Source organism: Nicotiana tomentosiformis, chromosome 8 (assembly GCF_000390325.3).
Source record: "Nicotiana tomentosiformis chromosome 8, ASM39032v3, whole genome shotgun sequence".
NCBI classification, from domain to species: domain Eukaryota; kingdom Viridiplantae; phylum Streptophyta; class Magnoliopsida; order Solanales; family Solanaceae; genus Nicotiana; species Nicotiana tomentosiformis.
Genome location: NC_090819.1, coordinates 3,656,498 through 3,672,931, shown reverse-complemented (window position 1 = coordinate 3,672,931; position 16,434 = coordinate 3,656,498). Strand labels below are relative to the sequence as shown.

General features: G+C 37.5%; 1 pseudogene; it reads left to right on the top strand.

Annotated features, from left to right (window-relative positions):
* The window catches only part of LOC104105535 (uncharacterized), a 36,241-nt pseudogene that overhangs the window by 19,118 nt on the left and 689 nt on the right, over positions 1–16,434 (top strand).

Sequence of the window (16,434 nt, the reverse complement as noted above, 5' to 3'; positions counted from 1 at the left end):
ACCAATCCTAGGGGAAATTTCCCCCACACAAGGTTAGACAAGTCACTTACCTCGACTTGCTCCAATTTAATCAAGTATTATGCTTTTTCCTCGATTTTTCGACTCCGATCGACTCGTATCTAGTCATAATTAATTCGATACAGTCAACAAAAATTATAGTAATCAATTTCATAAGAAAATATTGCATTTTCATTAAAATCCGAAATTAGCTCAAAATTTGCCCGTGGGGCCCACATCTCGGAATCCGGCGAAACTTATAAAATTCGACAACCCATTCAATTACGAGTCCACCCATACCAATTTTACCAAAATCCGATAACAACTCGACCTCCAAATCTTAAATTTTCGTTTTTGGAAGATTTTGCAAAAATCTTGATTTCTTCCATTTAAATCCGAAATAAATGATGAATATGACCATGGATTTATGAAATATAATCACATTTGGATATAGGACACTTACCCAAGTTGAAGTCTTGAAGAAATCCTCAAAATCGCCCAAGAACCGTGCTCCAAAACTCCAAAACGAAATGAAGGAAATGACCATTTTTGGTCCTTAAGTTTCTGCCCAAAAAACACTATTCTGGTCGTTAAAAGTCTAATTCCGTCGCTAAAAGTGTCACATCTGGTCGCTAAAGGTGCACACCAGGACTATTTACACCAATAATTTTATTTCACTCAAAAGGCTCTAACTCCATCATACGAACTCGGAATTTGACGATTCTTGTTCCTATGAGTCACAAATAAAACTACGAACCCATTCGTTCAATCAAAACTCAATTCGGAGCTCATTTTCTCAATATGATATCAATTTCGCTCGTTAAATAATTAACTCATATTTCGTGCTTAAAACTCAATCGCGACTTGATGAAATTAGACCAAACTTTCCAGATCACTCCTATAATTCATTATCAAAATGTTGAAAGTCTCGAAATCGAATTTCGATCTCTAGAACTAAAAATGGACTTTTGGATCATTACATGCTTATGTTGAAAACATCAAACTCTTCCTCGACAGCCTGTAGTGTATCAATCATAACTTCTTGTACTCAACTCCAACTGCCAAACGGTTTAAAGTTATGCAAACTAGATACAAAGTACTATAACTTTCATGTTTTGCTCATCGCCCAACTCCTTATAGATTGCGAGATATAAGCTCCCAAAGTCAGCCCTGTGCAGCAGAAATTTCTGGCGATGCACACTGCTGTAGCAAAAATCTGCAGTAGCAGCTTCGGTCAATCGATCATAACATTTTGTATAAATGTCTGAATGATAAATGGTTTATCATTCTGGAAACTAGAATCAAAGGGCTACAACTTTGCGAAGGGCTATAAGCTTCCAAAGTCAGCTCTGCGATTGCACCGGTTGCTGTCCAAAAACAGCTTCTGCAGCAGAAAAATTCCAGCAGTTCCCTTTTGTCCGAAATTCATTCCGTTAACCTTCCGAAATCCACCCGAGGCCCTCGGTACCTTAACCAAATATACCAACATATCCCAAAATACAATATGAACTTAGTTGAGGCTTCAAACCATGCCAAACAACGCCGAAATTACGAATCGCGCATCGAATCGAATTATGAGTTTTCAAATCTTCCAACTTCTATATTTTGCGCCGAAACATATCAAATCAATTCCGATTGACCTCAAATTTTGCACACAAGTCATAAATGACATAAATGAGTTATGAAAATTTTCAGAATCAGATTTTGACCCCGATATCAAAAAGTCAACCCCTCGGTCAAACTTTCCAAAAATTCAATTTTCGGCATTTCAAGCCTAATTCTACTACGGACTTCCAAATAAAATTTTGGTCACGCTCTTAAGTCCAAAATCACCATACGGAGCTGTTGGAATCATCAAAATTCTATTCCGGGGTCATTTGCACATAATTTGATATCCGGTCACTATTTGAACTTAAACTATTAATTTTTCATCAAAATTCTATATCTATGGCTAGGGACCTCGGAATTTGATTCCGGGCATACACCTAAGTCCCAAATCACGATACAGACCTACCAAAATTGTCAAAACACTGATCCGAGTCTATTTGCTCAAACTATTGACCAAAGTCAACTCAATTGAGTTTTAAAGCTTTAATTCACATTTTAATTTATTTTTCACCTGAAAACTTTCCGAAATATTTTTTACGGACTGCACACTCAAGTCGAGTAATGGTAAATAGTGCTTAGATCACATAATTAATCATTAAATTTAAAGATGACATTTTGGGTCATCACATTCTCCATCTCTAAAACAAACGTTCGTCCTCGAACGGAGTTAGAAAAAGTAACTGAGCTTGTGAATAAGTGTGGATAACGGCTACGTATATCATGCTCGGTCTCCCAAGTCGCCTCCTCGACCGGTTGACCCCTCCACTGAACCTTCACGGAAGCAATGTTCTTTGACCTCAGCTTTCGAACCTGTCTATCTAAAATAGCCACTGGTTCCTCAATATAAGATAGATCCTTATCCAACTGAACTGAACTGAAGTCTAGCACATGAGACGGATAGCCGTGATATTTTCGAAGCATGGAAACATGGAATACCGGATGACCGGCAAGGAGACTAGGTGGTAGTGCAAGTTTGTAAGCCACCTCTCCAACTTTCTCAAGAATCAAAAGGCCCAATATACCTAGGGCTCAAATTGCCCTTCTTCCCGAAACTCATCACACCCTTCATAGGCGAAACCCGGAGCAATACCCGCTCACCAACCATGAATGCAACATCACGAACCTTCGATTTGCATAACTCTTCTGTCTAGATTGGGCTGTACGAAGTCAATCCTGAATCAAGTCTGTACCCATTAGCCTAGCCTCGCCCGGTTCGAACCAACCCACTAGGGACTGGCACCACCTACCATACAAGGCCTCATACGGAGCCATCTGAATGCTTGACTGACAACTGTTGTTGTAAGCAAGCTACGCAAGTGGTAAGAACTGATCCCAAGCACCCCCAAAATCTATCACACACGCACAAAGCATATCATCCAGTATCTGAATAGTGCGTTTGAACTGCTCGTCCGTCTGAGGGTGAAATGTTGTACTGAACTCTACCCGAGTACCCAACTCATGTTGTACTACCCGCTAGAACCGTGATGTAAACTGCATACCCCGGTCAAAGATGATAGATACTGGTATGCCATGAAATCTGGCAATCTCGCGAATATAGATTCGAGCCAACTGCTCGGAAAAGTAGGCAGTCATCATAGGATTGCAATGAGCTGACTTGGTCAATCTATCCACAATCACCCAAGCTGCATTGAACTTCCTCTGAGTCTGTGGGAGCCCAACAACGAAATCCATAGTGATCCTCTCCCATTTCCATTCTGGAATCTCTAACTTCTGAAGCAATCCACTCAGTCGTTGATGCTCATATTTCACTTGTTGACAATTTAGACATCGAGCTACATACTCCACTATGTCTTTCTTCATCTTCCTCCACCAATAATGTTGCCTCAAGTCCTTCTACATCTTTGCAGCACCCGGATGTATGGAGTACCGCGAACTGTGAGCCTCCTGGAGAATCAATTCACAAAAATCATCTACATTAGGCACACATAGCCTGCCCTGCATCCGTAATACACTGTCATCTCCAATTGCGACTTCTTTGGCATCACCGTGCTGAACTGTATCCTTAAGGACAAGCAAATAGGGGTCATCATACTGACGCTCCCTGATACGATCATAAAGAGAAGACTGAGAAACCACACAAGCCAAAACTCGACAAAGCTCGAAAACATCCAATCTGACAAACTGGTTGGCCAAGGCCTGAATATCCAAGGCCAAAGGCCTCTCTGCTACCGGTAAATATGCTAAGCTGCCCAAACTCTCTGCCTTATGACTCAAGGCATCGGCCACTACATTGACCTTCCCAGGATGATAGAGAATGGTGATATCATAATCCTTAAGCAACTCCAACCATCTCCGCTGCCGCAAATTAAGATCCTTCTGTTTAAACATATGTTGTAGACTTCGGTGATCGGTGTAGACCTCACAATGGACACTGTACAAATAATGCCGCCAAATTCTTCAAGACACGAACAATAACTGCAAACTCAAGGCCGTGGACCAATTTTTTTTCATGTACCTTTAACTGTCTGGACGCGTAGGCAATCACCCTACCGTCTTGCATCAACATCGCGCCGAGACCAATACGCGACGCGTCACAATACACAGTATAAGACCTTGAATATGTAAGTAATACCAACGCTTGTGTCGGAGTAAAAGTGATCTTGAGCTTCTGAAAGCTAACTCACACTCGTCTGACCCTGCAAATGGGGCACCCTCTTGGATCAATTTGGTCTTAATAGTTATTCATAATCAATTACAGAATCGTCATTTAACCTCATGTTAACAAAAATCTCGTTGCAATCCTTCACAATACTGATAACTAGATGCGAGGCATGAAGACTTCATAATTATTTACCTTAATTAACGAGTCACATTTAACGCCACCTAGGCGGGCACCTACCTCATAGGTTAAAAATTAATAATTACAACACGAATTTGACAACTATGCACAAAGAATTTCATATAAGAATTTTCAAATAAGCCTAACAAGCATGACTCCCTATTAGTACTATAGTACAAATTTAATTTCACAAGGGAGAACTTAAACACAAGAATTTTTCTCACAAGGATCTCGTCCTTATATAACTTCCACCGCAGCTCGTAGCCCGGTTTAAACATATCAATTTATATAAAAATGTGAGGATCTCGTCCTCAGTTCTGAATCACAAGTAATATGCACATTGTGCCAATTGAAATTTTCTATTTTCTCCTTTTAAATAATTTCGGTTACACCAAATCACAACACATAATGAACCCCACACCGATAGGGCATATAATTCATAATTTGCAATTAATTATTCGGAATTTCCATCAAAATTTACCGAAATGAGTAATAGAAAGCCACATTTAGCCTCGTAGCTCTTATTAGTGACCAACACGAAATAATAGGCGTAGTTATCTCCATAAAATCTCCCAACAGAGATAAACACATAAGTAGATTATAGAATTATGAAGCTCACTCATAAGTGGAGCACAATAGGAAGACTCGTTTCGATATTGGAACCGAATCAACTTAAGGAAATTATTCCTTTATATTAAATTGAGGTCGTACCTGTAACGACACCATCTGATGTAGCGACCTCCGCCATACCGTAAAATAAATATATCAACGGCTGGGTCTCTACCTCTAGGACGCCTTTTACTCATCTGTCCTCCACCCCTAACTGGTCATATGGGTGGTGTAGTAACTGCAATGGGGCACGTAGCCTGAGTGATTTAATGAAATAAGCCTCTCCCAAGTTTGGGAAATTTTTCTCCTGATGTTCCAGTATCACCGTATTCATAACAACCCTTTTTGCGGGTTAGGCTGCTCATATTGAGTCTGTGCCAGATAACTGGAATAACCATTGTAGGAACTCATGTCGGTGGTGCATTAAAAGAACTTACTGGAGCACCCCGAGTAATCCGATGTGCAGACTGGGCTGGACGACTGCCTGAGCCCCCGCCATAATGATTTATACTTGTAAAGTAGAATCCACTGAATCCCCTAGAACCTCGAGATGTCTTGGTCTCCTCAGTTTCCTTTTTTGTTTTCACCCCGAACACATTCTTATATCTTGGCAATTTGTACAACTAGCAGAAATGAAGTATCAGCTTGTAGCTCCCGAGTCGTACAAAATTTTACGATCATAATTGAGTCCTTTAATGAGTCTATGGACTCGCCCTCTGGCTGTAGGAATCAAAGTACGAGTATGACGGGCTAACTTATTGAACTTGATGGCATATTCTGACATCGTCAATGGTGATATGACGCAATCGTTCAAACCCTATGCGCCACGCATTACGGAGAGTCCAGAAAACAAACTCTTTCAAAAGCGTTTCTAAGAACTGAGCCAAGTGGGCGGTGTTGCATTGGCTGGTATGCCCTCTTCATAGGCTTGCCACGAACACCGGTGGAGAATTATCTCTCCCAAGGCGAATTTCTTCTTTTATTATACTGACTCTACACTGTTGAGTTGACCAATTTCTTAACATACTCTTCGACTCTTCTTTGGGGTAACCCTTACCCCTATTTATACATAACGCTCACAAAAGTAGAGCTCCATACAGACAAATCTTATCACGAACCACATAGTCCAAACTCTCGTCAACAAGTGTACTTACTCTGAAGCACCCCAAAATACGCAACAGTGACGTCCACGCTAAGTAGACCTTCTATAAATTTAGAGTTGTTTCTATAACTCCTTTGGTATTGAAGTATAAGATTATTAAGGAGGCGGACATACCGCAAGTCCCAACCTTATCCTCTACAAAATCTCAAGTCTTAAACATGTGTAAATTTTAGGGAACTTTTCGGTACCACATATATACATTTCAGGCCAAAACTGATATAATACATGACCTCGTAATCCACCCATTGGTAGTGGACTCCCCCTACTCAGCGCGAAGTCATAGGTCACAACGTCCGATAATCCACAATAATAATCTTCACAGCTTGTATAAATCAACCAGACGCCAATGTCCGTTGAACCCCGCACATGATTCACTAGGTGATCTCTCAATACGCCCACATCTTCAGTCGGAACCACATGTTAAGGCAATGTTTGAGCATCTCTGGCTCCCTCGTAGTCCATCTGCGGCATCACGAACCGTCAACGCACAACTGATATTGAGTGCGCAATGTCATACACGAGTGGATACAAAGGAATATGAAATATATGTTTCAAGCTAAATAAATGCCGCACGATAAGGAATCAAAGAAGTGAATATTTTCCTAACAGTTCCATAGCCTCCCGAAGATAAGTACAGACGTCTCCGTACCGATCCACAAGACTCTACTAAACCTGCTTGTGACTCATAACACCTATGAACCTAGTGCTCTGATACCAACTTGTCACGACCCCAAATTCCCTCTGTAGGATGTCGTGATAGCACCTAGTCTCTAAGACTAGGTAAGCCTATCAATGCAGAATAATAATAAATATCTGAAATAAATAAACTACAATTCAAACAATTTCAACTCCCAAAACCCGGTAGAAATAAGTCACAAGCTTCTAAGAATTTATTCTCAATGTCTCTATATGTCAAGGTCTAAATAAAATATAAGGAAGCAACATAAAATGATAGAAGGGGACTCCGGAGTCTGCGGACGCTGGCAGATATACCTCGAAGTCTCCGTGCACAAGTAACTCACTGACGTCTAGGCTGGTAAAATGTACCTGGATCTGCACAAAAAGATGTGCAGAAGCGTAGTATGAGTACACCACAGCGGTACCCAGTAAGTGCCAAGCCTAACCTCGGTAGAGTAGTGACGAGGTCAGGTGAGGCCCTACTGGAATATAATAATGGCATGGTAAAATGTTTATCAATGTAGTAAAATAAAATGACATTGAAAATGAATCAAATAGTATGTCACATTTAATGACACCAAATAATTGCAAATAATATCTCGTGGAAATCAAAACAGAATTTCCTTCAACTTTATGAAAATCACAATAATAATCAAAGGCAACTACGGCCATAAATCAATATCAACAAGGGCACTCCCGAGGTACCGCCTCGTAGTCCCAAATCATAAATAAATTCACAATATCTCATTTCCTTATATCACCGCGGGAGCCTTCACAATTTATTTAAAGAAAATATTTTTTTTCCCGAAAAAGCATCCCGCGTTTTAGCCACCCTTATCACACCGCATGACTTCTAGTAGTTCCCCTACTAGCCCGCGTATCAAGCCACCCTTATCTCACCGCATGCGTTTCAACACCCAGACCTTATACCACCGCATGCATATCAATATCACAATATATCACAATTTGCACCTCAAGTGCTCAAATAATTTAACTTGCCAAAATAATTCAACAATAATATTTTTTCACAATAAAGAGCTCACGGCTCATGCCAAAATAAATCATCAATAATAGTTTGCCACAATAAAGAGCTCACGACTCATGCCAAAATAAATCATCAATAATAGTTTTCCACAATAAAGAGCTCACAGCTCATGTCAAAATAATTCATCAATAATATTCTTCCACAATAAAGAGCTCACAGCTCCCTCACAATGAGTATAAAAATATTCAGGAGTAAATAATTTAGGAAAATAATATTTCAAAATCTTTACTACGTTGCTTCAATATCAAGTTTTAAAATGTCAAATACTTCATATTAATAATATTTAATTTAAAGAAAATCAACCTTCAAATAATGCACAGAATAAAAGAAACCAAGTTTCAACTAAACAGATAAAACCATTAGTAAAAAAAGATCAAACAAATTTGAAGTATATATCTCACATCAATGATGAAGAATATAACAAGATAAAATAATTTAATAAATGCGCAATAGTGATCTACACAATTTAAAAATATAATCTTTCGCAATTTAACCCGTGTACACACTCGTCACCTCGTACACACGACTTTCAACACATTTCAATAATCACATCAATACCAATCCTAGGGGAAATTTTCCCCACACAAGGTTAGACAAGTCACTTACCTCGACTTGCTCCAATTTAATCAAGTATTATGCTTTTTCCTCGATTTTCCGACTCTGATCGACTCGTATCTAGTCATAATTAATTCGATACAGTCAACAAAAATTATAGTAATCAATTTCATAAGAAAATATTGCATTTTCATTAAAATCTGAAATTAGCTCAAAATTTGCTCGTGGGGCCCACATCTCGGAATCCGGCGAAACTTATAAAATCCGACAACCCATTCAATTACGAGTCCACCCATACCAATTTTACCAAAATCCGATAACAACTCGACCTCCAAATCTTAAATTTTCGTTTTTGGAAGATTTTGCAAAAATCTTGATTTCTTTCATTTAAATCCGAAATAAATGATGAATATGACCATGGATTTATGAAATATAATCACATTTGAATATAGGACACTTACCCAGGTTGAAGTCTTGAAGAAATCCTCAAAATCGCCCAAGAACCGTGCTCCAAAACTCCAAAACGAAATGAAGGAAATGACCATTTTTGGTCCTTAAGTTTCTGCCCAAAAAACACTATTCTGGTCGCTAAAAGTCTAATCCCGTCGCTAAAAGTGTCACATCTGGTCGCTAAAGGTGCACACCAGGACTATTTACACCAACAATTTTATTTCACTCAAAAGACTCTAACTCCATCATACGAACTCGGAATTCGACGATTCTTGTTCCTATGAGTCACAAATAAAACTACGAACCCATTCGTTCAATCGAAACTCAATTCGGAGCTCATTTGCTCAATATGATATCAATTTCGCTTGTTAAACAGTTAACTCATATTTCGTGCTTAAAACTCAATCGCGACTTGATGAAATTAGACCAAACTTTCCAGATCACTCCTATAATTCATTATCAAAATGTTGAAAGTCTCGAAATCGAATTTCGATCTCTAGAACTAAAAATGAACTTTTGGATCATTACATGCTTATGTTGAAAACATCAAACTCTTCCTCGACAGCCTGTAGTGTATCAATCATAACTTCTTGTACTCAACTCCAACTGCCAAACGTTTAAAGTTATGCAAACTAGATACAAAGTACTACAACTTTTATGTTTTGCTCATCGCCCAACTCCTTATAGATTGCGAGATATAAGCTCCCAAAGTCAGCCCTGTGCAGCAGAAATTTCTGGCGATGCACACTGCTGTAGCAAAAATCTGCAGTAGCAGCTTCGGTCAATCGATCATAACATTTTGTATAAATGTCTGAATGATAAATGGTTTATCATTCTGGAAACTAGAATCAAAGAGCTACAACTTTCATGTTTTGAAAATGTTCAGATTCCTTATAGATTTCGAGATATAAGCTTCCAAAGTCAGCTCTGCGATTGCACCGGTTGCTGTCCAAAAACAGCTTCTGCAGCAGAAAAATTCCAGCAGTTCCCTTTTGTCCGAAATTCATTCCGTTAACCTTCTGAAATCCACCCGAGGCCCTCGGTACCTTAACCAAATATACCAACATATCCCAAAATACAATATGAACTTAGTTGAGGCTTCAAACCATGCCAAACAACGCCGAAATTACGAATCGCGCATCGAATCGAATTATGAGTTTTCAAATCTTCCAACTTCTATATTTTGCGCCGAAACATATCAAATCAATTCCGATTGACCTCAAATTTTGCACACAAATCATAAATAACATAAATGAGTTATGAAAATTTTCAGAATCAGATTTTGACCCCGATATCAAAAAGTCAACCCCTCGGTCAAACTTCCCAAAAATTCAATTTTCGGCATTTCAAGCCTAATTCTACTACGGACTTCCAAATAAAATTCCGGTCACGCTCTTAAGTCCAAAATCACCATACGGAGCTGTTGGAATCATCAAAATTCTATTCCGGGGTCATTTGCACATAATTTGATATCCGATCACTATTTAAACTTAAACTATTAATTTTTCATCAAAATTCCATACCTATGGTTAGGGACCTCGGAATTTGATTCTGGGCATACACCTAAGTCCCAAATCACGATACAGACCTACCAAAATTATCAAAATACTGATCCGAGTCTGTTTGCTCAAACTATTGACCAAAGTCAACTCAATTGAGTTTTAAAGCTCTAATTCACATTTTAAATTCATTTTTCACCTGAAAACTTTCCGAAATATTTTTTACGGACTGCACACTCAAGTCGAGTAATGGTAAATAGTGCTTAGATCACATAATTAATCATTAAATTTAAAGATGACATTTTGGGTCATCACAATAGTGGATATATAGGATGCGCTATACTTACCTGTCTTTTCAACTTCTGGTATAGCGCACCATGTATATGCGCTACATATATATTTTGCTCGCCAATTTAAAATTCAAATATAGCGCATGCAACCCATGCGTTATACCTTAATGGACAAACGTGTCATTAAGGTATAGCTCATTGAACACATGCGTTATACATAAATTGGTCATCAGTAGTTTATTCACCTGTTTTTGTGCTTTTGAGTCCAAAAAAGCAATATTTTGGTTCCAGACTCGACTAGGGATGGCAATTTGAGCCCAAACCCATTTGACTTGTCCAAGGTTGGGATGGTTATTGACCCGCTCATTTGTTGAACTCAGCCCATCTTGACTCAACCCATTTTAACCCGTCAAAAGTTGGGCAAATTTTTAACCCAAATTGATCTATGAGTAACTTTGCTAAAATATCTCAAAAATTAATTACTATTTTTTTGTTTGATATGTTATATATGACTATATCAAAAGAAAAAAAAATTTATTTGATAATTAAACAATCATAAAAATAATAATACATATTAATTAAAGCTTGGTAAGAATTAGGCGGGTTGGGCTATGACCCAAATTTTAGCCCAACTTGACCCAACTCATCTCAACCCGTGCTACTTTTGGACGGGTCATTGACCCGCCCATTTATTGACGTAGTCCAGTTTGACCTGTCTAAAATCATCCGCCCATTTGACACCTCTAGATATGACCAATTAACAAAGATTGTGCCGATATAGTAAGTACTCATTCATTCTTAACTAAAGTTCTCGAGTTCGAACCCTAGTCGTTTTGCTAAGAGAGCGTTTACCCCCAATATGAGACCTCCTAAAATGAATTCGAATTTAATCGAGCTTCAAAATAGATACCGAACATCAGATAAAAAAAAATTATGATACATATGACACATTTTGTTTTATTTTAGTCCTACAATAACGTCACAAATGTTATCACATAGCATTTAGTTCTTGCCTTTAGGGGCACTAGAGCCTTTAATCGGGCTCTATAAGCCAAATGTAGGGTGGCTCGGCTCAATTAAGACAAATTTCATTTTATCTGAGCTTACTCGTATTAGTGACGAATTCAAAATTTAGATCGTGGATTTTGATTGTCTAACTTTATCTATATTTGTTTTTCGCATATATATAAAGAGTTCGACTTAATATCATTGAATTTTTGCTGAACCTGCAAACCTATTGCTAGATCCGTTCATATAAATATAACAAAAATGAAAATTCAACGCTAAGTATTAGTTTCAGATATCAGCTGTATAAGGCAACATAAATATACTACTTAGTCATATAAATGTAAGTGCTGATGCTAAATAGGGGTGTACAAATGAAACTGACAAACCGTACTAACCCGATAATCCGAGTCAAACCGAGAAAAAAAAACCCGACTACGGTTTGGTTTGATTGGTTTGGTGTTGGAAAAAAAAAACCGACGATATTTGGTTTGGTATGGTTTTAACTAAAAAAAATCAAACCGAAATCAAACCAACCCGACATTATATGTATAGAAGTTTAAATATATTTAATACATGAAAATATTTATTGTAGTGTAGTTTATAAATATTTCTTAAGCTTTTTCATAATTTTATCTTTTAACGTTCAAGCTTGGACTTATAATTTTTGGATGCTCCAATAAGTTTTATAGTCCATAAATATTAGTAACTCAAATAAATCCTAAACCAAAATCAAATCAATACTAATGATAATAAAAGACATTCAATTCAATTGTACTATGAATGAAAATAGTGTGGCTTAAATAAAATGCATAACTTATTTTTCTTTTAGTGTTTAGTCATGTAAATAATAGTACTTATTAGTCGTACTTATTTTAGCAACTTATATAAATTATGTTTGTTTTCATTATGGCTTATTAATAATATTTATTTTATGCGATTTTTTCATCTTTATTGTAGAATATTTTAGTACAATGCCATGAATCATCGCATATTTATGTTATTTTATTAAAAACACCTTATATAGTTCTGTCTTACTAGGATTAAAGAAATATTTGGAGCACAAATTCTATGTTTTGTGCTATGAAGACTTTATGAAAAAAAATCCGGAACAACCTGAAAACCCGAAATAGCCCGAGAAAAATCGAGATTTAAAAACCCGACTTTTATTGGTTTGGTTTGGTCTTTAGATTTAATAACCCGATATAATTGATTTGGTTTGATAATTAAAAAATCCGAACCAACCCGACTTATGTACACCCCTAATGCTAAGCAATTGCTTCAATTACAGCAATTCATACTTTAATTAATTATCTTCGAACAATACACTTACTTGTTGATGCATAGTCCATTGAACCACGAGTTATGGCATAAGCCTCGCGATTCTAAGCTATGTTACTCAGACTATTCAAAAATATTATTGAGTGTGTGACGAATTTTCTAAATGTAATGCATTTTTAAAGGATCTATACAAATGCAACAATATTTTTGAAAAGTCTGACCAACATAAATTCTAAAAAAAAAACACATTGTTCACTCTATCATAACAGTGGACAGTGATAGCTTTCACAAGTCTTAGTCTTGGACACTGAAATGGTTTATTTTTCTACTTGTTACAATATGCTTCATTTAACTTGCTGACAACCGAAGAATTATATTAAAGATTTTCTTACCAACCATTTCTTGTCAAAGTCAACAATTGGAGAACTGCTGAGAATATCTACATTACTTGTGGAAAAACACATTAACCCTTCTAGTTCAACAATGTATTTTATGTTACACACCTCGACTATTCCATCAGATACCTACTACCTCAAACCAATATAGGAATAGTAACTAAGCGCACCAAGATTTAGGCAAATGCGACGAAATCACCTAGAATTTTTTGTCTTTCCTGAAATTTGAACTCTGATCACATATAATTTTCACCAACATCATTGATCACTAGGTCACGTAATTGAGCTTTTTGTCATATGTCTATATAATCGACCTATTGTGGCAAGTGATAACCAACTACTTACAACTAATAGCCAAGCTGTTACCACATTTATCTAACTGCTAATAATGCTCCTGCAGCAATTTTGTGCTGTAATTATTGTTGCAATTACCTTTTCCAGCCCAAGTTTTTGTAGACAAGATCGTGTATCAGTTGTTGGTGACCCTGGCATGAGAAGAGATGATCTTAGAATAGAAATCGAGGCGTGGAATCAGTGCAATGAGGTTGGTGAAGAAGCTCCAAATATGGGAAGTCCCAGAGAAGCAGACTGCTTTGACATTGATAATTCTACAACCCCTAGTGAGTTCTTACTACTTTTAACTCCATATATTTTCAGTGCCTCCTATCTAATATTGAACTACGATGAGCTTAACTGAAGCGACATGGACAATGAGGATTCATATAGCTGACCCTAACTTATTTGAGGTTGAGGCGTAGTTCTTGTTGTTATATTTTCAGTGCCTAGATAGTAGGCCATGGATTGCCTGCCTCAGAAATATAAAGTGAACAGCTATTAAGTCCAGAGTTTTCAATCCCCGCCACGTCTCTCCCACCTCCCCCCCCCCCCCCCAAACCACACACACAAAAAAAAAAAAAAGAGGTTAAAAACATGAATAAGAAAAAAAATGGTAGCTCGGTACGCAAAGCATTACACCGCAAGGGGTGTAATGTAGATATTAGTGGTTGTTTTCACGGCTCAAACCCGTGACCAATAGGTCATACAGAGATAACTTTATTGTTGCTCCAAGGCTCCCCTTCTATGACAAAAAGTTATGATGTCTATATACTAACAGTTTAAAAGTATTTTTTACACTATCAGATTATTTACATGTAACTAACCACAATAAATGGAATTAGTAGATAGCATAACATGTCAATACACTGTCAGTGGATATAAGTTACATACTTTAAAGAAATAGTAATTTGGTATATTTGTATAAAGTCAGGTTAATTCACAGGGTAAATGAAGAAGAGAACAAGCTTGGCATATCAAATGCTTTTTCTCAAGGTTTATGGACACTCTCTGCTGATCAATATGCAGAATGGAAAGAAATATGCAAAATTATTTTGAGATCATTTCAACTATATGCCTATATATCACAGAAAATGAAATATGCAAAGAAATGCTAAATCAAGTCCCGGAAAATGCAAGTAGGTTACCATATGTACAAAATGCAAGTAGGTTGGCCTGGTGTCAATTGATTTGAGCCTTGGGGTTTGCTCCCTTTCAAGGTCTCAAGTTCGAAATCCACTGGGTGCAAACAATTTGTGAGGGCCATCGGACTGGATAAAACCTGAATTAACCGTGGTGCACTTGCGGGAAACTCCTTGCCGAGGGCCTGTGCACCCCCGGAATTAGTCGGGGCTCAAAGAGACTTGGACACCCGGTGCAAATCAAAAAAAAAAAAATGTACAAAATTGTCATATATAGGCACTTTAGCAATTCACCTTGCATAATATCCATGTGGCGCCACTTAAAAGTAACGAAAAATCCAGTTTCCGACCAACCTAATACCCGATGGTTTTCACCATGTGGCACATCATGAGTTTTCTTTAAGGGTCAAAATATGACTTCTTTTTTTTTTTTTTTTTTTTAAAATAGAGTTGCGTGAATATTATGTAAGGTGAGTTGCCGAAGTTGTAACTTGTGTCTTGGGGACCGAATTTAGCATTTTGAGGCATTTCTTTTGTGTTTCAAGTGATACAAAGACATAGTTGAGTTATTTTTTCATTACAAAAAATATTTTTATAACTTTATTGCAATAAACTAAAAGTTGAATAACTACCGTGAAATTAACCCAAAACTATCCTTCATTATCTTCTCTCCACCAGAAGAAGGGAAATTGATCTCATTAAAAGCATTCTATCTTCCTTTCCTTACCATGCAAATCTCTAGTTTCTTGTTTGCTTCTTACATATAGTTAGCATTTATACTAACAACTATATCCAGATCCCTTCTTCACCTAATTTCAGAGTAAAATTCACATTGGAGATAAGGAAACGTAGAGGACCAAGGAGTCAATTTTACCTCATGGACATTGGTAGTTGTTGGAAGAACAATGGTCAACCTTGCGATGGCGATGTCACAACAGATGTCACGAGATGATCATAAATCCTGCTATAGACTCATGGTGCAGTCTGAATAGCCTAAGGTCATGTCCTCCTTACCACACCTTCTCTAATGGGACTCGTGTCTATCGATCCGACAGAAATAACTTCCCCTATGAGGCTTATCACTACTACTGTTCTCCAGGAAATGCTGAAAATCTTGAGGAACCTTATAACTTGTGTGATCCATATAGCAACCCTCAACCTCAGGAAATTCTGCAGATTTTGCCTCATTCAGTTTGGGGAAAATATGGATATCCAACAAAGAAGGGTGAAGGCTGGATAGGTGATCCTACAACATGGGAACTTGATGTTGGGAAACTTTCAGAGTCCCTTTACTTCTACCAGGTGACTAATCTAAGCAAAAGATCTAATTTGCAAATGTAGCAAAAGCATATTTTGTTGGGAAAAGGTCCACTTTGTCTTTGTACTATTCGTAATTGAGCAACTTTGCCGCCTGTTAGACTTTTGGTCCTTTCATACCGTTGTCGTTAGGAAAAAGTCTCATATTTGCCCTTGCCATTAACGTAGCTCCAACTTTAAATGGGTGGACTCCAGGCGTCCGAATTATTTAGAAACAAAGTCCAAATTTACCCCTCAAGTTTTTTTTAATGGTTTAAAATTACCCTTA